The sequence below is a fragment of the Microcaecilia unicolor genome, chromosome 2, assembly GCF_901765095.1.
Source record: "Microcaecilia unicolor chromosome 2, aMicUni1.1, whole genome shotgun sequence".
Lineage (NCBI taxonomy): Eukaryota > Metazoa > Chordata > Amphibia > Gymnophiona > Siphonopidae > Microcaecilia > Microcaecilia unicolor.
This window is the reverse complement of record NC_044032.1, coordinates 347,357,686-347,382,553: the sequence shown is the minus strand read 5'-3', so window position 1 is coordinate 347,382,553 and position 24,868 is coordinate 347,357,686. Positions and strand designations below refer to the sequence as shown.

At 44.6% G+C, this 24,868-nt stretch overlaps 1 pseudogene; it reads left to right on the top strand.

Annotated features, from left to right (window-relative positions):
- LOC115463715 overlaps positions 1-24,868 on the top strand; it is a 180,716-nt pseudogene that overhangs the window by 147,814 nt on the left and 8,034 nt on the right.

Genomic DNA, 24,868 nt, shown 5'->3' with positions numbered 1-24,868 from the left:
AGGTAAAGCACTTTCTCTCCCACTGTATACATACCGGGTTTTCCAACCTTGGCGTGAACATCAGATTCCCTCTAACAGTAATTCAGAATTATTGGGGTTGCCCCCCAGTTTCTTCCCCAGAACTTTCCACGCTTCCTGTAAAGGCATCGAAAGTAAACAGTTTCTAAATGACCTTGGCAATGAAGTTCTATCTACATGCAACAGGGTGACTAAATTGTAAGGGCTAAAATAAGCTTTCTCCAACTCTAAGGGAGAGTGCATGTTCGATGAAAAAACTCAATCCCTCACCAATCTCAATAGGCAAGCAAGATTATAATATTGTAAATTAGGAAGGCCCATCCCCCCCTGAAGCCAACTCCCCATCAGAAATTGCAATTTAAGCTTGGCCTTCTTTTTTGCCCAGCAGAATTTCACCACTAACTGATAAAACCGCCTGATATCTACTACTACTACTACTACTACTATTTAGCATTTCTATAGCGCTACAAGGCATACGCAGCGCTGCACAAACATAGAAGAAAGACAGTCCCTGCTCAAAGACCTTACAATCTAATAGACAAAAAATAAATAAAGTAAGCAAATCAAATGAATTAATGTGAACGGGAAGGAAGAGAGGAGGGTAGGTGGAGACAGGTGGTTACAAGTGGTTACGAGTCAAAAGCAATGTTAAAGAGGTGGGCTTTCAGTTTAGATTTAAAGGTGGCCAAGGATGGGGCAAGACGTAGGGGCTCAGGAAGTTTATTCCAGGCGTAGGGTGCAGCGAGACAGAAGGCGCGAAGTCTGGAGTTGGCAGTAGTGGAGAAGGGAACAGATAAGAAGGATTTATCCATGGAGCGGAGTGCACGGGAAAGGGTGTAGGGAAGGACGAGTGTGGAGAGATACGGGGGAGCAGCAGAGTGAATACATTTATAGGTTAGTAGAAGAAGTTTGAACAGGATGCGAAAACGGATAGGGAGCCAGTGAAGGGTCTTGAGGAGAGGGGTAGTATGAGTAAAGCGACCCTGGCGGAAGATGAGACGGGCAGCAGAGTTTTGAACCGACTGGAGAGGGGAGAGGTGACTAAGTGGGAGGCCAGCAAGAAGCAGATTGCAGTAGTCTAAACGAGAGGTGACAAGGGTGTGGATGAGGGTTTTGGTAGAGTGCTCGGAAAGAAAGGGGCGGATTTTACGGATGTTGTAAAGAAAGAAACGACAGGTCTTGGCGGTCTGCTGGATATGAGCAGAGAAGGAGAGAGAAGAGTCAAAGATGACCCCAAGGTTTCGAGCTGAGGAGACAGGGGAGAATGAGAGAGCCATCAACAGAAATAGAAAACGGGGGGGAGGTGGGTTTGGGGGGGAAAATGAGAAGCTCGGTTTTGGTCATATTTAATTTCAGGTGGTGTTGAGACATCCAGGCAGCAATGTCAGACAAGCACGCTGAAACTTTGGTTTGGATGCAAGGTGAGATATCAGGGTAGAAAGGTAGATTTGGGAGTCATCAGCATAGAGATGGTAGGAAAAGCCATGGGATGAGATTAATGAACCAAGGGAAGAAGTGTAGATAGAAAAGAGGAGGGGACCAAGAACAGAACCCTGAGGTACGCCGACAGGCAGAGGGATAGAAGTAGAAGAGGATCCACCAGAGTGAACACTAAAGGTGCGGAGGGAGAGGTAGGAAGAGAACCAGGAAAGGACAGAGCCCTGGAATCCAAGTGAGGACAGGGTATCGAGAAGTATGCTGTGATCGACAGTGTCAAAAGCAGCGGAAAGATCAAGAAGAATGAGGATGGAATATTGACCTCTGGATTTAGCCAGTAATAGGTCATTGGAGACTTTAGTAAGCGCAGTTTTGGTTGAGTGGAGAGGGCGAAAACCAGATTGTAATGGGTCAAGAATAGCATGTGAGGAGATAAAATCAAGGCAGTGGCGGTGAACAGCACGCTCAAGTAATTTGGAGAGAAAAGGAAGGAGGGAGATGGGTCGGTAATTAGAGGGACAAGTAGGGTCAAGTGAAGGCTTCTTAAGGAGAGGTGTGACCACAGCATGTTTAAAGGCAGCAGGGACAGTCGCAGTGGAAAGTGAGAGGTTGAGAATGTGACAGATAAAAGGAATAAGAGCAGGAGAGATGGCATTAAGAAGGTGGGTGGGAATGGGATCAGAGGAACAGGTGGTACATTTTGAGGAAGAAAGGAGAAGTGTAGTTTCCTCAATAGTAACTTCAGGAAAGGAGGAAAGGGAATGAGGGGAAGGAGAGAGAGGGGAACGGACTAGTGGAGGGAGAGGTGGTGAGGTAGAGAAAGCAAGGTTTATCTTTTGAACCTTGTTGTGAAAGAATTCAGCAAGGGTCTGAGGAGATAATGAAGGGGGAGTTGGGGGAGGGGGCACCTTGAGGAGAGAGTTCAATGTGGTGAAGAGAAGTCGAGGATTAGAGCCAAGAGAGTTGGTCAGTTGGATATAATAATCCTGTTTGGCACGTAAAAGAGCAGATTGGAAGGAGGTCAGCATGAACTTAAAGTGTAAGAAATCAGCAAGGGCCCGAGATTTCCGCCGGAGGCGTTCGGCAGAGCGGGTACAGGAACGTAGGTAGCGGATATTAGAAGTCAGCCAAGGTTGGGGTTTTGTACGCCTTACAGGGCGGGTCATCAAAGGTGCAAGAGTGTCTAAGGCAGAGGATAGAGTATTGTTGTAAGAAGAAACAGCCTCGTTGACAGACGTGGATGGTGCCACAGTAGAGAGGAGGTTTGAAACATGGGAGGATAGAGATGAAGGGTCAATATCGTGAAGATTCCTAGATAAATTAGATAGGATAGGACGGGACTGGGAGGGAGGAGATTTAAGTGAAAGTTATAAGATGGTGATCAGAGGAGGGATGATCAGAGGCAAGGAAACTAGAAGGTGAACAGTTGGAGGAGAAGATGAGATCAAGACAGTGACCATTTTGATGAGTGGGGGAGGTGGAGCATAGTTGGAGATTAAAGGAGGACGTTAAAGCGAGTAACTTGGAAATATAAGAGTTGGAAGGATCATTAGCAGGAATATTAAAGTCACCAAGGATGAGAGAGGGGGAGGAAGGATCATGGAAGAAGGCAAGCCAGGCGTCAAAGTCACTGAGAAAGGATGAAAGGGACTTATGAGGGGGACAATAAATGACCGCTATTCGAAGAGGCAGAGGAGAGAAAAGGCGGATAGAGTGGACTTCAAAGGAGGAAAAACAGTGAGATTGAGGTGGAAGAAGTAGCCATAACGGTAAAGTTTGCAGAACATATAACCATCTGGGCAGGATCGAATAAGACAGATGCGACCCACTAAGGGCACAGTCAACGCATTACAAATTTCCAATTGCCTTTCTGTTTGCGTTTACAACCGATTGACATTTAATTTTTATATATCTTCCGTTTGAGCCGTTAAAAGGACCCCTAAATATCGAAAGGAGTTATCCGCCCATCTCAAAGGGAAATCCCCCTTCCAGAGGAGGCGAGTGGTTAGAGTCACTGCCAGCGCTTCGGATTTGTCCAAGCTCAATTTAAATCCTGAGTTCTCCAAACTCCTTAAAAACTTCCAAAAGAGCCGCCAGTGACGATCGAGGTTTGGTAAGAGTCATTAGCAGATCATCTGCGAACGCCGCAATTTTAAATTCTGTCTGCCCTATCGTTATTCCATTAATAGTCCGGCATGAAACTATCTCGAATCAGGGGATCTAAGTAAAGCGCAAAGAGCAGCGGAGACAGCGGACAACCTTGCCTGGTCCCGCGACTGATCTCAAAGTCCTCAGACCATGTTCCATTTACCAATACTCTAGCCCGAGGTGAAAAATATAGGGCCTTAATCGCTTGCACAAACCAACCGTTAAAACCATAAGCTGAAAAAACACAAGTCAGAAAGCTAGAACGCGCATGGAACAAAAAGAAAGATGAAACCACACTGAATGCCTGGAAATCACTTCGGAGGAAATACAAATATACCATAAAACAGACTAAAAGACAACATTACAAAACAATGATTGGACCAAACTACAAAGACACACACAAACTCTTCTACCTTGTAAATAACTTACTAGACACCACACCAGTTACAAACAACAGCAAAGATACACCAGGGGTCGACGACCTCGCAAAATACTTCAAAGAAAAAATTACACAATTACGACTTAAAATACCCACCAGCCCTATTGAATACGCCACACTGCTGAACTGCCTAGACCCAGAAGACGGAATATACCCAGCAGACAGGTTCTGGACCGAATTCGAATTACTGCCAGAAGACCTCATCTCTAAAACTCTCAAAAGATTTGCCAAATCCCATTGCAAACTAGATATTTGCCCAAACAATCTCATGAAATCAGCTCCTCAACAGTTCATAATAGACCTAACGAACCACATAAACTTCATGCTACAAAACGGACTTTTCCCAAAGGAAAAAGGAAAAATTTTACTCACCCCAATACCCAAAGATAAAAAGAAAAACGAGAGCAAAATTACCAACTACAGACCAGTAGCATCTATTCCACTAATAACCAAAATAACTGAAGGGATGGTAACCAAACAACTCACAAATTATCTAAATAAGTTCTCAATACTGCATGATGCCCAATCAGGATTCCGATCAAATCACAGCACAGAAACAGTACTAATTACCCTAATGACCAAATTCAAACAAATGATTGCCACCGGCACCAACATACTCCTCTTACAATTTGACATGTCAAGTGCCTTTGATACGGTCGACCACGGAATCCTATTACACATACTCGAATATTTTGGAATTGGAGGCAGTGTCCTAAATTGGTTCAAGGGGTTCTTAACCATGCGCTCATATCAAGTCACATCAAATTCAACCACGTCTGCAGCATGGACACCTGAATGTGGAGTACCACAGGGATCCCCCCTCTCGCCAACAATTTTCAACCTAATGATGACCCCCTTGGCAAAACTTCTATCAAATCATAACCTTCACCCTTACATATACGCAGATGATGTAACGATATATATTCCCTTCAAACAAGACATTAACGAAATCTCCAACGAAATCAACCAAAGTCTACATATCATGAATACCTGGGCAGATGCATTCCAATTGAAACTGAATGCAGAAAAAACTCAATGCCTCATACTTACCTCCCAATACAACACAAATAAATTCACCGCTATTAATACACCAAAACTACAATTGCCAATCTCCGAAACTTTAAAAATCCTTGGAGTCGCTGTCGACCGCCACCTAACACTTGAGACTCATGCAAACAATACAACCAAAAAGATGTTCTACTCCATGTGGAAACTGAAAAGAATAAAACCATTCTTTCCGAGATCCGTCTTCCGTAACCTAGTGCAATCACTCGTACTTAGTCATTTAGACTACTGTAACTCACTATATGCAGGCTGCAAAGAACAAATACTGAGGAAACTACAAACAGCCCAGAATACAGCAGCCAGACTCATCTTCGGAAAACCAAAATACGAAAGTGCAAAACCCTTACATGAGAAACTGCACTGGCTCCCACTCAAAGAACGTATCACCTTCAAAGTATGCACCTTAGTCCACAAAATCATTCACGGTGAAGCCCCTGCATACATGACTGATTTAATAGACCTGCCACCCAGAAACGCTTAAAGAACATCCCGAATTTTTCTCAACTTCCACTTCCCTAACTGCAAAGGGATAAAATACAAAGTACTGCATGCATCAACCTTCTCCTATATGAGCACGCAACTCTGGAATACACTACCACGTAACCTGAAAACGATCTACGAATTAACCGACTTCCGCAAACGATTGAAGACTTATCTCTTCGAGAAAATCTACTGCAAGGATCAAAACACATGAAGCCCATACACACCAACAGAAATGAATCAATACACTCTCCTTGAATTCTCTCACCCCGCATTTCCACCACAATTAATACACCACCCACAAATAAAATTGTTATACCCTAAGGTTATCTGCTATTGTTCTATCGCCCCATCTTTTCCCCATTGTATCATTCCATTGTTCTACGCCCCAAAGATGTTCTGACTTGACTCTGTCTCTCATAACTCTTCACAATGTAACCATAATTGTACTGTAACATATTGTACTTCCATCACTCACAATGTATTGTAAGCCACACTGAGCCCGCAAATAGGTGGGAAAATGTGGGATACAAATGCAATAAATAAATAAAATAAGTATCTAAAACAGTAAATAAAAAGGGCCACTCTACTCAAACGCCTTTTCGGCGTCAAAGCTGATCAATATTGACGATTCCGGGGACCTCTTCAACTTCCCCAGAGATGCCAAAATGCTGCGTAGGGTCTTGGTTATAGAATGACCTTGAACAAAGCCCACTTGTGCGTCATGAACAAGTTGCGGTAAAACTCGTCTTAACCTGTTAGCCAATATTTTAGCAAACAATTTGACTTCATGATTTAAAAGAGAAATAGGATAATATGAAGATAACATTCCATCCCTTTTCGGTTTCGGTAGTACTACAATTTGGGCCAAATTAAGTCGCTCTGGTAAATTGCCCTTTTCCACCCATTCATTGAATGCCCTGGTTAATGATGGGACTATATGTTCTCCCATCAACTTATAATATTCCGCTTTAGCTTTATAGCCACCCAGGTGCCTTTCCCAATTTACTTTGTCTTATAGCCCAGGTAACTTCATCACCACTTATAGGGGCATTCAATTGCTGACATTCTGTTTGGGTCAAAGCAGGAGTCTCAATGTTCTGCATATACATTTCCACTTGCAAACCCTGTGTCTCCCCTGTACTATAACGGTTTTGAAAATAAAAGTGAAAAGCATCTCTTATTTCCCTATTCGTTTGAAGCAATCTCCCATCCCTTCCTTTAATAGCCACAATATGCTTTGATACATACTGTGGGGCTATTAACCTCACCAGAAATCTACCTCCTTTATTCCCATGTTTATACAATTGAAATCGGAAATACACCTGGGATTTTATCGCCCTTTCATGCAGCAAGGAGTTCACAGCTGCTTGGACCGAAATTAATTCTTGTCTCACTCTAGTGGTCGGGGCTGCCCCATATTGCTTCCTCAACCCTACTAATTGTCTCTCCAGACGTATAATTTCTCTGTCACGGGCCTTTTTGTAATGATTGGCATAACTAATAATCTCCCCTCTTATGACCACTTTCGCTGCTTCCCAGTATGTCGAAGCATTCCCTACCGACCCCTCATTAAAATGCTTATATTCCTCCCATTTTGTTATCAAAAATTCCCGGAATCTATCATTTTTATAGAGATAACTGGGAAATGCCCATCCCCCCAACGTCCTGTTCTGTGTCTCCCACCTGCCAGGTCATCCATACTGCTGCGTGATCTGAGATCACACAAGGACCGATAACCGCTTCATTAATATGTGTTAAAGTCCTACGCGAAATCAGCAAATAGTCAATCCTTGAACAGGTATTATGGGCCCTTGATTGATGTGTATATTCCCTATCTGTTGGGTGCAATGTACGCCAAACATCTAGAAGACCTAAAGTAGTGCATAGATCCGGCAACCCTCTAGTACTCTTGTTTGCTGGCTCCGATGGGGGATGGGATCTATCAGCTTGCGGATCCCAGGTCATATTAAAGTCACCCCCCAACATCACCGGAATGGTCTCTATTTTGGCTAAAATCATACTTAACCGTTTGTAAAATTGTAGGTCTAACGTGTTCGGGGCATATATACTGCCCAATACTATCTGTTGCCTAGCAATTGTGACATTACAAAAAACAAATCTACCTCCTGGATCTTTGATCAAATTATGAATTTGCGAAGTTAGTCCCTTTCTAATAAGAATAGCCACTCCTCCTTTGCGGCCTATCGCTGATGCAGCTATACAGTCTCCCACCCACCACCTAACTAACTTTGCATGTTCCAGATCAGAAAGATGTGTCTCCTGCAGCAGAACCACATCTGCTGTGATTCTCTGGAAATAATGCAAAATTTTTGATCTTTTAATGGGTGAGTGGATACCACCCACATTCCAGGTAACTATTTTAATCATTCCGCATATTGGAAGCACAGATTATTATCCATTGAAAAATTGCATTTACTGAGAGGAGCCAGCCCAGCCTCTGGCCCCTCCCCTCAAACTTCGTCATCCACCACCTCAGCCCACATCCCAATCTCAAAGAGGTACTCCTTTCCTTCACATCCAATCCTATAACGCACACCTCCCCCCCAACTGTATTCCTTCCCTCCTGACCCTTGTCCATAATTCCCAACCTCCCTTTACCTCCCTACCTCCCCCCTCCTTCTCACCCTCCCCCTTTTAATGCTTCCATAATGGAAGCCGTCACGGTGAAACGCTTACCCAACCACCCTCCTGCCCTCCATATCTCGTACAGCTTAATCTTTAATAATCCCCCTAACCCATTCATGCCCTCCCAGACATCTCCAGTCATCTGCTCACACTCTCTCATCAAATCAAACCTTCCCCGTATAATGCAGTTATTCCAACACTATTTTGCAAAACCTCCATCATGTCTTAGTGTCTCATTGCAGTCTCCAATCTCCTCTGTTCCATAATCTTTAACAGTAAAACAACTATTATGTTAACTCCAACATTAATGATCATCAACTCTTTTGTATTCCCAACAGAATTTCCAACTTGTTTGCTTCCTTCCGTAGCGAGATCAATCACCCGCTTCAATCTCCAGCTACTAAGTAGAAACGCTTCCCTTTCACCACTACAATGCCTCATGTCTGTTCACCATCTTCAGCTGCCGTTGTCTCCGATTTCTCCAGTTGTTCCACATACCTTTTCGCTTCTTTTTCAGAGATAAATGATCTTGTTGTTCCATTGTGTGTAATTTTCAGGATAGCAGGGTATTGCAGTGTGAATTTGATTTTCATGGCAAATAGCTGGGAACACGCTGGCGAAAAGGCTCGCCGCTTCGCCGCGATTCCTGCCGAATAATCCTGAAAACAAAGAATCCTCTTTTCGTCAAATTTCAAGAACTTATTTGAGCATGCCGCTTGCAGTATGAATTGTTTGTGTGTAAAATTCAACACTCTGCAGATCACCACTCTCAGTTTATTTCCATCAGCCTGGCGTACGCCCAGTCGATGGGTTCTATCTATACGCAGCAGGCCCAGAGCCATTGGGAAGTCGATTGATTTTGTTAGCCACTGTTCCAACAATCGTTCCAATGGTTGGCCTCCTATAGCTTCTGGCAGCCCCACCAGATGGATGTTGTTTCGTCTGGATCGATTTTCCAGGTCTTCTATTTTGGATTTCATCGCCTTTAACTTAATCGTTAAGTCCTTTTGATGGCCCTCCATTTCGACCATTTTGTCCTCTACCGCGCTAGTCCTGGTTTGATACGTCACACATTCTCTTGTCAGCGCCTCCAGCTTAGTGCTTAATTGTTCCAGTTTATTATCCAACTTCTTATCCAGCGGGGCTAGGCAACGCTCCAAGAGCTCCTCCATCACCACCATCATCTCTGATGTGATCTCCCCTATCCAGGCTGAAGACACCGACGGACCCGGCTCAGAAGGTCATGCCGCCGTTTTGTATTCAATTGTTTTACCCCGAAGTTTGTCTTTCTGTGTTGATTTCGCTGCCATATTTCAACTCCTTACCTTTCCAACTGTCTTACTTCGCTCTCCTTCGTGTTCTTTACCAGATAACCCTCCGTTAGGGGTTCCGATTCTATTTCAGAGTCCAGGAACAGCAGTTAGATATCAGAGAGAAGCTCACCCATGTCCTCTCTCTCCACCATAGCGTCATGTGACTCCCCCTCCCCCAGGAGCTCTGTGTCTTTCCCTTTACGAACACTAGTCAGAGGCAGTCATGGTGGTTTCCAGTCAAAGACCCTACTTTCTGCTTCCACAAACTGCTCCTGAAATATTTCTACCAAAGAAGGCACCCGCTCTAGCTTTAAGGGATAAGATAGTGGAGACGACAACAGGCAATGAATTCTTTATTTTTTTTTTTTATTCTTTATTTATAATTTTAATTACAATACTCAAGGATAACCTTGTTCAGAAATACAGGGTCAAAACAATAATAGAGGTATTCCAAACACTTTCCATATCTTATTATATCATCATTTATCCTTCAAAAATCAAATTAAAGTGTTTATAGAGTCAATCATAGTAATTTAAAACCTTTCTTAGACCACAAGTCATGTGCAGGGAGGAAAAAGAGTTAGAGAAGTAATACAGGAAAAATTATCAAATTTATAGGAAAAAGCTGCATTATTCCAGGATATATTCATTTCACTTGTTTCAGTTCCAAAAACGATTTAAGTTGGTCCGGTGAAAAGAAAGTATATTTTGTTTGACCAAGTTTAACTATACACTTGCATGGATATGCGAGAAAAAAGGAGGCTCCTATATCTATTGTTCTCTGCTTCATAGCCAGAAACTGTTTCCTTTTTTGTTGAGTCATCTTAGTGACGTCTGGATAAATCCAAACCTTAGAGCCATAAAATTGAGCTTTGAGATTTTTAAAATAAAGCCTCAAAATAGTGTTGTAATCCTGCTCAAAAACCATTGATACTATCGTTGTAGCTCTGTTCATTATAATATCCGAGGATTGTTCCAGGATATCAGAAATATCTTGTAGGTCTGGAATATCTTTGTCAGGGCCATATTCTCCACTTCTAATCCTAGGAATTGAATATATTTTATTTAGGGGGGGTATTGCCTCTGGAGGAATTTTCAAAATTTCTATCATATATTTCCGAAAGGTATCTATCAGAGTTTCCCCCGCTACTATGGGAAAATTCAGGAAGCGGAGATTTAGGCGCCTGTTAAAATTTTCAATTTGTTCAATTTTACGTCTAATGTCCAAAGATTCTTTAGCAACCACACTTTTAAAGTCTTTTAAAGTATCCACTTCTTTTTGTAATATTTGAACTTGCGTTGTCAAATCATTTTTAACAGAGTCTACAGTTTTATGCAATTCTTCAAATTTAGTATTAAGGTTAAGTACATCACCAGACGTCTTTTGTAGTGTTATAGTAATCTGGTCCAACATCACCTTAAGCGTTTTTAGAGTCACCTCCGAGGTCTGCGCTGTGGAAGAAGCACTTCCCTCAGCGCCCCGAGTCGTCGCTTGCATGCCTGGGTCCTCACTAGATTCCCCTATCGACGTACCTTCAGGGTCGACGGGGTTTCCCGCCAGGACTGCCCTCGACGCTGGGCTGGGAGGGATCAGTGAGACGGATGGTGGAGATAGGGAGACTTCCTCTCCCGGCGGGGAGTCCGCTTCTCCAGACAAACCCGCAATGGGATCTGCTCCCCGTAAAAGCCTGGAAGCCCCGGGGAAGAAACGTTCCAGAGATGTTTGGGCCGGTGAGGAGGTTGAGGTAGGTGCAGGCGCTGATCTCAACACTCCTTTGCGCTTAGAATGAGGCATTTCAAAAAACAGGAAAAAAGTTCAGATCAAATTCTCACAGAGCGTCTCAGCAACTAACCGGTGCGGCAGCCATCTTGGTTTCCCCCCCATGAATTCTTTATTTAAAAAATAATTCACTGGACTTGACACAGACCATGTTTTGGCTTTAGTGCCTGCATTAGGAATCTGACCTTCATAACATAAGCTTATTCTATAGAATGAGTATGTAATGGCAGAAAAGCACCTTACAGCAGAAACAAGTGATATCTGTCCTGTCCGTCAAAGAAAGCAAAGTGATGAACCACTGAAGCAGGTTCATGCACTTAGTATTAATCAATGAAACCTTCTGGGTGTAAATGTAACGTATCTATTGTGGATGGCTCAATATGAAGCCACGCCAAAAAGGCACCATTTTAAAAAGGAACATCAAAAACATGTTAATGTCCTCTGACTCTGCACCATTACATCTCAGAAAAAAATATATGTCAAAATGATAACACATAACATTAAACTGATGACAAACTAGTCTGTGTTCCCCAACCAAAATTAATACATTCAATCAGATCATGCTAGAAAAATGAATTAAGTCACCTATCAATTGTTCTGTCCTTTGACAGCCTTGCCTGGTTGGGATAGATTCCTGTAATGTGTTTAATGTTTAATGTAGTCACTGTAATGTTAAATAAGCAAGGCATTATGTGAAATGAAGTTCACAGGTAGTGCAGACACACTTGTTTAGAAAACTGTTATTATTAGTATGCTGTTGCCTAAGCTTTTTTGCTCAGCCTAACTTGGCTCTGTTCTCATTGGTCTTCATGGCCTCTTGTTCTTTAGGCTCTGGGAGCCCCCCCCCCCCCCCCCCCTCCTGTCCAGTTACTCTCTCTGACTGACTTGATGGCTGTCTCCATCTTATTTTCTGTCAGCACTTGTCCTCATAGACTCACTGGAGAGAACTCGGTTTTTACCTCATAAATATTCTCATATATATCTCATACATATCTGGCCAATGAGATATTGCATCTTCAATCTCCCATCTGTGAGCTGCTCTTGTAACTGTTTTCTACCTAAACAGTAGAACTGCCCTCTTCCTCAGGTCTCTGATTCCATCTGAGGCAGCTTTCAGAACACGAAGGCTCTGTGCTAAGTAGCACCTCTTCTGATTTGTGAGTAAACTGCTTGTTATTCATTAAAGGATATTTCAGAAATATAAAGAGACTTCTGGGTGTATTGATGTGCTGAGGTTATACATCAAGATACTAAGATCTTACAGTGACAGATCTTGGGAGGCTTGAACATCAAACTCTTTAACCCATTTGGAACAACGCAAAAAAGGTTAAAAAAAATCCAGCCTCTTTTTCTGCATATAAACAAAATCTGGATTCCCACCCCTTGGGGAAGTACAAACCACTTCCACTGCTGTAAATCATAAATCATTGAAAAATGATTTACTGACAAACAGTGTGAAACCATTAGAGCATTCAAATCCCAATGTTGTAGACAACTATGGTGTTCAATTATTGGAGTTTTCAAAGGTCTTATAGATTTTCCAATATACACCAATTTACACGGACACCAGACTGCATAATTCATCTGAGTTGTCTGATATGTGGTGAAATCTTTTAAGCAATCTTACAACCATTTAGCATCAAAAATATCTTGAAAAGAATTGCAAAGATTGCAAGGAAAATTTCCCTTTGATGCCACAGAGTACAAACTTGCCATGTGGCCATTTCCTGGGGGAGCCTTTACCGCCTTCTATTTTGGAGGCGGTAAGGGCTCCCTTGCTAACCCAGTGGTAAAAATCAGACAATCTATGATTGTACCAGAAATGGCGCACACTGGGTGGATTAACACGGGAAGCATGCAGTATGTGTACCGTTGCTTTGTAAAAAGGCCCCCAAATGTCAAGACCAGGATACAGGTGCTAGGGTGACCTCTACTGGTGACAGTACATAAATGCATTGTAGTACAGTCTGAAGGTCCATGAAGTCCAGTATCCAACAAAGTACCTGGCAGGATCCTAAAAGAATAATAAATTGCGTGCTGCTTATTCGAGGAATAAGCACAGGATTTTCCGACATCCATCTAATAACGGTTTATAGACTTTTTCTTACAAGGATTTGGCCAAACATAATACAATGTCAAGATTTATAACTGTTGAACAGTTCCAGTTCCTATTTTCTTCCCCTCCCTACTGTATCCCTTTGCCCCCAATCACAATTTCACATACAATTCCAATTGTAGCTCAGTCCCACCCTGGTCCCAAACCCACACCCCTCTCCCAATTCCAGAGAGAGACATCTCCCCCCTTCTGCCACCTCAGAGGGCCTGGGCTCTTATGACCCTCTAGAGCCACCAGAGGGGAAATGACAGAGGAAAATTCCCTACCCACCCTCCTCCCATCCTCCTCTTTCTTGACTGCTACTTAAGTTAGGCCAGGGGATATGAAGGAGACATGTCTACGGGAAATGAACCTATCATAATACATTTAAAATAAGACTGCTACCCAAATATGGGTTCTAGAGCTTCAAAAATCAGGCTTTACATTTATAAGATCCCTTTGCCTCTCGTGCTTCCCAGGATAGCAGCATGTGTACCAGCTTACGCCAGTGCCAAAATGCAGGCGAGATATCTGAAGTCCAGGACTGCAAGATGCACTTTTGTGCCAATAGGCACAACGTCCGATACAACTAAGTACCCTTCACCGTGGAACCTCTGAAGGACCCGGGACAATCCAATACCAGTTGGACCAGGGTGTCCTCAACTTGACAGTGAAAAAGTGAGGCCAGATAACCCATGACCTGGGACCAAAAACACTTTACCGCCACGCAGCCCCAAAAAGCGTTATGAAAAGTATTATCTGACGCCTTAAATTTACCACATATAAGCGAGGGATGGAAGCAGTTCTGCGGTATTCCTGCGGGGTTCCCGCGGAGATGGAAGCAGTTCTGCAGGGTTCCCGTGGAAGTGTAAGCTGCATCTGCACCAGCCTCTCATCTACCGAGTTCCAAGTTCTTTAAGTGCCGTCTCCTCCTCTTCCTCCTCCTTACTTTAACACAACAAATGTGGAAAGTCTTCCATTAAGGAGGTGGTAGAGAGACACAAATGATGATGGAATTCAAAAAGGTGTGGGATGAACACAGAGGATTTCTAATTAGAAAATGGAATGGCTGCATGTGTGTGGATGTGTCAAGTGACGCTTAGATCGCGACTCTAGCTGTGATTAACTAGAGCCGATACCGGGCAGACTTGTATGGTCTGTGTCTAATATATGGCAGTCTGGTTTAGGATAGAAACATGACGGCAGATAAAGGTCATATGACCCATCCAGTCTGCCCATCCTCTGTAACCCCTAATTCTTTCTGTTCCTAAGCGATCCCACATGCTTATCCCATGCCTTTTAAAATTCTGGAACAGTCCTTGACTCCACCACCTCCACCAGCAGGCCATTCCACGCCTCCACCACTCTTTCTGTGAAATAATACTTCCTTAGGTTACTCCTAAGCCTATTCCCACTTAACTTTGTCATATGCCCCCTCATTCCAGAGCTCTCCTTCATTTGAAAAAGGCTCTCTTCCTTTACATAAATGCCCTTGAGATATTTAAATGTTTCTATCATGTCTCCTCTCTCCCTCCTCTCTTCCAGCGTATACATGTTGAGGTTCATAAGCCTGTCCCTATAATTTTTGCATTCAAGACCGCTTAATAATTTCGTAGCCACTCTCTGGACCGACTCCATCCTGTTTATATCTTTCCGTAGGTGCGGTCTCCAGAACTACACGCAGTTCTCCAAATGGGGCCTCACTAGAGACTTATACAACGGCACTATCACCTCCTTTTTCCTGCTGGTCATGCCTCTCTTTGTGCACCCAAGCATCCTTCTGGCTATGACCGTCGCTATTTCTACCTGTTTGGAAGCTTTAAGTTCATCAAACACAATCACCCGCAAGTCCCGCTCTTCCTTCGTACACTGAAGCACTTCACCCCCTATACTGTACCGTTCCCTCGGATTTTTGCGACCCAAGTGCATGACCCTGCATTTTTTGGGATTAAAACTTAGTTGCCAAATATCGGTCCATTCCTCCAGCTTCGCTAGGTCCTTCCTCATGTCATTCACACCCTCCAGGGTGACCACCCTGTTGCAGAGTTTAGTATCATCTGCAAAGAGACAAACCTTACCAGACAGCCCTTCCGCAATATCTCTCATAAAGACGTTAAAAAGAGCCGGCCCTAGGACCGATCCCTGCGGTACTCCACTGACGACATCCTTTTCTTCAGAGCAAGCTCCATTTAACACTACCCTCTGTCTCCTACCATTCAACCAATTTTTAACCCAATCAGTTACTCTAGGTCCCATACCGAGGGCACTATTTATCAGTCGCCTGTCAACAGCTTTGCTGAAATCCAAGTATACCACATCATGCGCCCCTCCCACATCCAACTGTTTGGTCACCCAGTCGAAGAAGACAGTCAGATTCATCTGACACGACCTGCCACTAGTGAAGCCATGCTGCCTCGGGTCCTGCATTCCTTGTAGTTCAAGAAATCTCACAATCCTCCTCTTTAGAAGCGTCTCCATTAGCTTACTCACCACCGAGGTCAGACTGGCAGGTCTGTAATTCCCAACATCCTGCTTACTTCCACTCTTGTGCAAAGGAACCACATTCACTCTTCTCCAGTCCACCGGGACCACTCCAGTTTCTAAGAAAGCATTGAAGAGGTCCGTCAGCGGAGCAGACAGAACTTCTCCGAGTTCCTTAAGCACCCTTGGGTGTATCCCATCAGGCCTCATCGTGTTGTCTACTTTTAGTTTGGCAAGCTCCTCACGTACACAATCCTCCATAAATGGGTCTTGGTCTGCCATACATCCATCCTCTTTAGCCTTTGTTTTCTGCAGCCCTACCTCCGGTATTTCATTCATGTACACAGAACTAAAATAATCGTTAAGCAGTTCAGCTTTATCCTTATCATCTTCCACATATTTCTCTCCCTCAGCTTTGAGCCTCACAATGCTATTATGGCACGTCCTCTTGTCACTTACATATCTGTAAAAGGTCTTATCCCCAGTGGCGTAGGAAGGCGGGAGGGGCGGTCCGCCCCGGGTGCACGCGCCCGGGGGGTGCCGGCCCCGCCGGTTCCCTGCTCTCTCTGCCCCGGAACAGGTTACTTCCTGTTCCGGGGCAGAGAGAGCAGGGAACCAGCGGGGCCGACGCAGCTCCGAGTGACGTGCACTTGGGGCGGATCGGCCCTCCCGCAGGTAAGAATGCAGTCAGGGGGGGGGTGCGCCGCAGAGGGGGGATCGCGCCGTGCTGCACCTGGGGGGGGTGCGCAGCGGCGACCCGCCCCGGGTGTCATTAGCCCTCGCTACGGCACTGCTTATCCCCGATGGGCCGGAAAGGGCTTATACAGCAACTTCAGTGGCTGGAACATAAGGACAGTGCTGGACAGATTTTTACGGTCTGTGTCCCACAAATGAGAAGACGAATAGACTGGAGTGGGCTTCAACGACAACTCCAGCAGTTGGAACATAGGGATAGGGCCAGATAGAGGGGCATAATCGAACGGCGCCGGCCAAATAGATGGCCGGCCATCTTCGGGGCCGGCCCCACAAAGGGGCGGAGCCAACCATATTTTCGAAATAAGGTTGGGGCCGGCTAAATGTTGAGATGGCCGGGTTTAGAGATGGCCGGCTTCGTTTTTCAGCCATAATGGAAACCGGGCCCGGCCATCTCAAACCCGGTGAAATGCAAGGCATTTGGTCATGGGAGGAGCCAGCATTTGTAGTGCACTGGCCTCCCTCACATGCCAGGTCACCAACCGGGCACCCTAGGGGGCACTTCTAAAAATTAAAAAAAAAAAAAAAAAAAAAGCTCCCAGGTATATAGCTCCCTTACCTTGTGTGCTGAGCCCCCCCAAAACCCACTCCCCACAACTCTACACCATTACCATAGCCCTAAGGGGTGAATGGGGCACCTACATGTGGGTACAGTGGGTTTTGGGGTTTTTTGGAGGGCTCAACATTAACCACCATAAGTTGAACAGGTGGGGAGTGGGGGGAGATGGACCTGGGTCCACCTGCCTGAAGTGCACTGCAACCACTAAATACTGCTCCAGGGACCTGCATACTGCTGTCAGGCAGCTGGGTATGACATTTCAGGCTGGCATACAGGCTGGCAAAAAAAAAATTTTTTAATTTTTTTTGGGTTGGAGGAGGTTGGTGACCACTGGGGGAGTAAGGGGAGGTGATCCCCCATTTCTCTCCGGTGGTCATCTGGTCAGTTGGGGCACTTTTTTGAGACTTGGTCCTAAAAATAAATGGACCAAGTGCAGCCGGCGAAATGCTCATCTGAGCCGGCCATCTTTTTTCCATTATGGGGTGAAGCCAGCCATCTCGTAACCACACCCCACCCCCACCCCGCCTTCTGTACCCTCCCTTGAAGGTTGGCTGGCTCCGCGACGAAAAGCGGTTGGCGCCGGCCAAAATCGACTTTCGATTATACCGATTTGGCTGGGATCAGGAGATCGCCGGCCATCTCCTGATTTGTGTTGGAAGATGGCCCGCGATCTCTTTCGAAAATGAGCTCAATAGACTCCCATGGTCTATGTTCCAGAAACACGAAAGAAAGACCATAATCAAGTATATAATATCACACTCGTTGATTTAATCATGAATTGATAATGAGTGTGACTATTGGGCAGACTGGATGGACCGTTCAGGTCTTTATTTGCTGTCACTTACTATGTTACAATTAATCCTCTTTGCTTCCGTGCTGATGTGCAGACCTCAGCTCTGATACAGGCATAAGCATCGGATGTCACTTGACCTACTGGCGCGTGCATGTGGTGACCTCTCAGCACACAGTGCCAATGACTCAGAGACAAATCTTACATGTGCACACCAGAGTGTTCCAAGTTTCATCTTCCATTCCTTCCTTGCCTACAGTGCTGTGGCTCAAATCCAGAAAAAGACTAAGGGAGCTGACTGGAATTTTCTTTTATGTACCATTAAATTCTTATGGGGACGGGTTAGGATGGGTTAAAATTTTGCGAGGATGGGTAAGATTCCAGCAGGGACGGGCGAGGATGGGTAAGATTTCTGTTCCCATGCAACTCTGTACCCTGGGGTTTCGTTAGAAGCAGTAGAATATCATCGGAGAAAGCCACCTCTTTGAAGGTTTCCTCGCCAATAGTGACTCCCCCCCCCCCCCCCCCGAATGTCAGGATTAGAATGAATATTGCGAATAAGGGGATCTAAAGAGAAGAGGCGACAGTGGACAACCCTGCCAAGTTCCACGACCAATCAAAAAATCACTAGAGATTTTCCCATTTACCATTACACATGCCCGAGGAAAAGAGTGCAGTGCCCTGACCGCTGACACGAACCATTCTGCTAAGCCATAGGCTCCCAAAGCGGCAAATAAAATAATCCCACTGGACCTGGTCAAAGGCCTTCTCAGCATTGAAGCTGACTAGTAGGGAAGGCATCCTATGAGTAGTCACAATCTCTAAGGAAGCCAGTATGTACCTATGGTTTTTAGCCACAGAAAGAACCTGCACAAAACCTACCTGAGACATGAATATGAGAAGGCAGCACATGACCCAATCGATTATCTTTGTGAAAAGTTTCACCTTGTGATTTAAAAGCGAGATCGGTTTATACAACGCATGCGAAGTAGGGTGCCAATCTGGCTTAGGTAAAACTATGGACCATCTAAATGAATTGGTGCATTTAAGAGATCACGGTCCGATTGAGGAAGGTGAGGAAGATCTAAACCTTCCAAATAAAGGTGATCTGTTAAGCCATCAGACTCAGGTGGAGTATATAAGGTTTGATAAAAGGCTTTGAAAATATCACAGATGGCCCTATCAGTGTGAACTAACTTCCCCGAGGTGTCCTTGAGAGTAACGATTGACCTGGAAGCCTGCTTCCTGGCAATCAGTTTAGCCCAACAGCTTGCCGCTCTTGTTGCTGTGTTTAAGCAACTGGTATCTATAAAATGTTTGAGATTTGACAGAGCGGTCGTGAATTAACGTGTTCAATACTGCACCGACATTAACTCCTGCTTAAGGGCTGCACCTTTTCTAAATAATATGGCCACTCCGCCTTTCTTGCCCACTGCTGGAGTTACCACACACTCTCCCACCCACCATTTCACCAATTTGGTATGTTCTAAATCAGAGAGCTGTGTTTCTTGAAGGAGGGCAACATCAGCTCTAATGCTGTTGTAGAGCCTTAGAGCGCTTAATGAAGGAGTGAATAACCCCCCCCCCCCCCCGCCACATTCCAAATGACAACTTTTACTATATTATAAATGTGCCAGCCTCTCTCTCTTAATCCCATAGAACAAAAAAATATCACATAGTGCTACCATATACAGCCCATTAGTAAAGCATGGAGTGGAGAAGTGGCCTAGTGGTTAGAGCACCAGTGTTGAAATCTAGATGTGGCCGGTTCAAATCCCACTGCTGCTCCTTGTGATCTTGGGCAAGTCACTTAACCCTCCATTGCCTCAGGTACAAACTTTAGATTGTGAGCCCTCCTGGGACAGAAAAATATCCAGTGTACCTGAATGTAACTCACCTTGAGCTACTACTGAAAAAGGTGTGAGCAAAATCCAAATAAATAAATAAATAAAGCATGATAGTAATCCCCAATGGTGTATCCAAAACTCCCAGTGACAACATACCCCAAATCCCTTACCAAAACCCCACCCAGCTTCCTTACTCTCTTCCCCCAGGTTAAGGTTCCTAAACAGAACAAGTCTCTCCCCCTCACATAACCCCCATAGTCAGATATATAGTAATCCCCCAGACATACAAAGACTTCTACTCAAGAAGCCCCATTACAGGGTATAAATTCCATACTGCAAACATCCCCAAGTGATCCCACACTCACAATCAGTCAATGTCCAAATATACAATACAATTTCCCTCAGCAGAGACAACATGGGAGACAACGCTCAAGTGCAGTCACCTCATTGCCATACAAACCTATACAAAAAAAAAAGGGAAAACGTTTAAAATAAATAAACGTGAGTTCTGTATTTAAAGTCAGCCATCCGCACAGAATGATCTCCATCTTCTCTTCTCATCTGACTTGATCGCCATCTTCCCTTCTCCTCTGACTTGTCACCAAAAACTCCACGGCAACCCAAAAAGGACCTTAGTTGCTCTAAATGACCACCTTAAAAGTAGTCCTGGCATTGGAACATCACCAACAGAAGATCCAAGTAAGCAGGCTCTCCTGAAAGTCGGTGATCTGGGCTCTTCCCATGCAAAGCCAATGGATCCAGTTGACATAGAAATTTCTGAGCTTCCTCTACCGATGTGTACATCTTTGTTTCCACTTGATATGTGATCCTCAGTCTGGCAGGGTAAAGAAGTGCTAACCGGATTTTGTGGGCAAACAGCTGAGAGCAGGCAGCTGAAAAACCCCGTTGCTATTCTGCCACTGATGCCAAGTAGTCCTGGAAACACAGGACTTTACAATTCTGATGGAGAAGTTCCTTCCCCCCATGCAGGGCCTGCAGGATAGCTGTTTTGTGAAAAAAAATGAGAAGGCGGCAGATAACTACACGTGGCCTGGAGGACACCAACTGCTGGAGACCGATTTAATGAGCCTGCTCCACTTGCAGTGGACCCACCGAAGCCGGAAGCGATAACTGTTTTGGCAGCCGTGTCTCAAGGAATGCATGCAGCTCTTGGTCTTCCAAAGCCTCTGACAGACCCACAAAGTGGAGGTTGTTCCATCTGGATCTGTGTCCTTAATACTCTAGTTTTTCTTGATAGGTAGCCAGCACTTTCTGCATGCGGAACTGCACATCTTCCACTTTTGTCACGCAGTCTTCTAACTCTCCAGTGCGCTGCTGGTACTTGCCAAATCATTACAAAGCCGCTCCATATTACACTGGAGTTGTTCCAGTTTTGAGTCTATTGGGCTTATGCTTATCCAGAATGGTTTCCATGGGTCATGGCAGCCACCTCCACCACCCAGGACAGTCCGATCGCAGAACTTACAGTACTAACGGGTGTCACTCTTTTGTCTTTTTGCGGTTTATTTTTTTTTCCGCAAAGCGCTTTAATGGCCATTATCTTTAACAATCCAATTAAACTATAACCTGTTTCCAGTAAGTGGTTTTTATAATTCCATTCCCTCCCTCTACTAAGCATTGAGACCGTGAAACAAGTACTGTATAACAATACGTTAATTACCTATTGCCTATATGGTGCACTTTATTCCTCCTACACATTTTATTCCATTAAAGCTTCCATTCGCACCTTTTTAACATAGTCTTTTACGGTGAGTCAACCAGATTGGTTAGTATTTTGTTCACCAGATAATACTTTGAAAGATTCTAACAACCAATCTTCACTCATAAACACCTTTACTGCACCATCTATCCCAGCAGTTTCCTTCACTTTTTTCAGCAAGCTCCTAATATTAACAAACTTTGGAGCATCCAAACCGTCCCCTTACCTACTTACCCCAACTCCCCATGAAACAACTGTCCCCTGTGCTGGGACTTAACTCAAAAGACAATTATACCCCAACCATTATACCCCTCCCCCCCAGTCCCAGTCCTAGTCCTAATTACCTTACCCCCAAATTAATATTTCCTTTACCTCCCCCCTTCCCCAGAGCACTGCTCTCTGGAACCATTTTGATGGCTATCTACCCCATGGAAGCCAATTCAATATTTGGCTACGTGCCCAAGGCGAGGTTTTGTTTAAATATGCCCTCCATACTGCTAAGAACCTCCGCTGCCTCCCCGGAGACCCACCTGCTCCTCTAGACTCCCAAGTCATCAGCTCATGAAGTTTATTCCTCCAATGCCAAAAGGAAGGCAGGTGATCCTGAGCCCAATAAAGTAAGATACATTTTCTACCCAATATGCAGGCCTTACCCAAAAAACGTTTTTCACCCTTTGATCCAATAGGCCACTGGCCCAGTGTACTGAGTATGGCTCTCTCAAAAGTTAATATAATCCTTTCCCCTAGCACCCCTCCTAAATATCGAGCAACCAACCTCCAGAACGAGATGATCAACCTACAGTTCCATATACCATGATAGAACGTAGCCTCTACCCTTCCACATTTCCTACAGCTTTGTGACTCTGTTGCCCCAGCATGAAAGGCTTGTCTCTGGGAGAAGTATGCTCTATGTACTGTCCAAAAATTGCATTCCTGTAGTTCTGCACTGTGGACCAATTGTGGACCGCTTCAAAGAGCCGCTAATAGCAACTTTGCTGATATGCACCTGCCTAATTTTGCACTCCAATTTTCCGCAACCTTCGTCAAATCCCTATCTTGGGCCAGTCTCTTGAAGGCACCATGAAACCAGGATACCGAAATTTGCCCCGTTGCGTCTCCTTCCAATAGTTCCCTCAGTTGTCTACCAAACCATGGAAGTGAGGTTCTCTCCGGTAGAGACCTGACATAATGCAACAGTTGTCTATAAGCCAACCAAGAGGAAGGGCCTTGTCCACATTGCCTTGTGAAATCATAAGACATTAAAGACCCTTCCTCATTTATTAGACTTTCTAGTTGGGTTACTCCCTTTGCAACCAGAACACGAAAAACCCCATTTTCATCCCATGACCTAAATGATATATTCCCTTGTAAAGGAAGCCACACACTACTGAGGTGATTTTGCCCCCATAGTGGGAGCACCACTCTCCATAAACACCAAAGGGGGTGAAGCAGTAAGCTTCCTTGTAGTCGTTCAGGTAATTCTTCCCTGGAAACATGAATTAGCGCAGCCATCTGCCATGGGTGAAAGAAGGCTCGTTCCAATCCCGTATCCCTGTATGTGTTCGAGCCCAACAGCCAGTCTCTCAGATGACGGAGTAGGCATGCTTGGTTGTATCTCCGATCTGGAAGTCCCAGTCCTCCCCCCTTCTGCACCCCTATCAAATAAGGCCACCGCAGCTTTGGTTTTCAACTCCCCCCCCCCCCAAACAAAATTTTGCCACCATCCTCTGAAGCACTATCAAATCCTTTCTAAGCAACCATATAGGTAGTGTCTGTAGCACATACAACCATTTGGGCAAGATCAAATCCTTTCTAAGCAACCATATAGGTAGTGTCTGTAGCACATACAACCATTTGGGCAAGATCATCATTCTGTAGAGATGCAAGCGGCCTAAAAGGGTTAGAGGCAATGACGACCAAAGTGTCAACTGCTCTTTGAGTAGTCTGGAAATGTTGAGCTCATATAACCGCTTTGTATCAATAGTTAACCAGATTCCCAAATATCTAAACAACTCCTCAGCCCATCTTAAAGGGAACCTTTCCCCCCAAGACAGTTATAGCTGATCTGAACTTGCCAGCGCTTCCGACTTCAAGAAGTTCAAGCTAAAGCCAGAAAATTCTACATATTCCACCAAGCTTGCCATAAGATATGGTAAGGATTGCCGAGGCTCTGTGATGAGGAATAGTAAGTCGTCTGCGAAAACAGCGATTTAAATGTAAAGTCCCTTATTTTCACCCCTTTTAATGTCATGGTTATGCTGTATCTCCCGCAACAAAAGATCCAATGTCATCACAAAACGTAGCGGAGACAATGGACAACCCTGCTACGTCCCTCTTCTAATCGTGAACCAATCAGAGGCAAAATCATTATCTTAGACCTGCGCCTTTGGATCTGCATATAGCGTTCTCACCGCCTGAAAGAACCAGCTTTCTATGCCGTATGCCTTCAAGACCCCAAACATAAACCTTCAGTCCACCCTATCAAATGCTTTTTCTGCGTCGAAGCTTATTAACAAAGCCTGTTCTCCTTCCATGCAAATGGTCTCTAACGCCGCCAAGATTCTTCTCATGTTTTTGGCTATTACCCATCCTCTGGTGAACCCCACTTGAGGTTCAAACAACAATGTTGGAAGAATTCTCGCCAGCCTATTAGCCAGTATTTTGGCCAATAACTTTACCTCTGTGTTAAGCAGCAAAATTGTCCGATATGATTCAGGACAATCAGCTGATTTCCGTGGCTTTAGTAAAACTATTATTTGAGCTGCATTTAAATGCTCATGGAGTTTCTCCTGTTGGACAAAACTATTAAAAGACATCAGCCAGAACCAGACTAACCTCCGCCTGCAACATTTTAAAAAACTCATTACGGAGTCCATCTGGGCCTGGAGATTTACCTAGGGCACTTTGTCTGATTACCCATTCTACCTCTTCGGCTTCTATTGGCGCATTCAATTTTGCCAATTCTGTTGTTGTGATTTTTGGCAACTCCAGACTAGTCAGATAAGTCTCACTATCCATCAGTGGAGGGGTCTGAGATTCATACAGTTTAGCAAAAAAACTCGTAGAGTACTTTGTTAATTGCTCTATCCTCATTCTTTCTAACCCCACTGGAATCCACCAGCGTTGAGATTTTTTGCCTACCCAGTCCCCCTCTCACTAGTCTAGCCATAAAGTGGCTTCCCTTGTTTGCAAATCTGTAAAGCTGAAATTTAAAATATGCCCACGATTTCTGAGCCCCTGCATGCACCAACTCATTCAAGGCTTGTTGTGCTTCCAGTAGTTGTGTTCTGACCC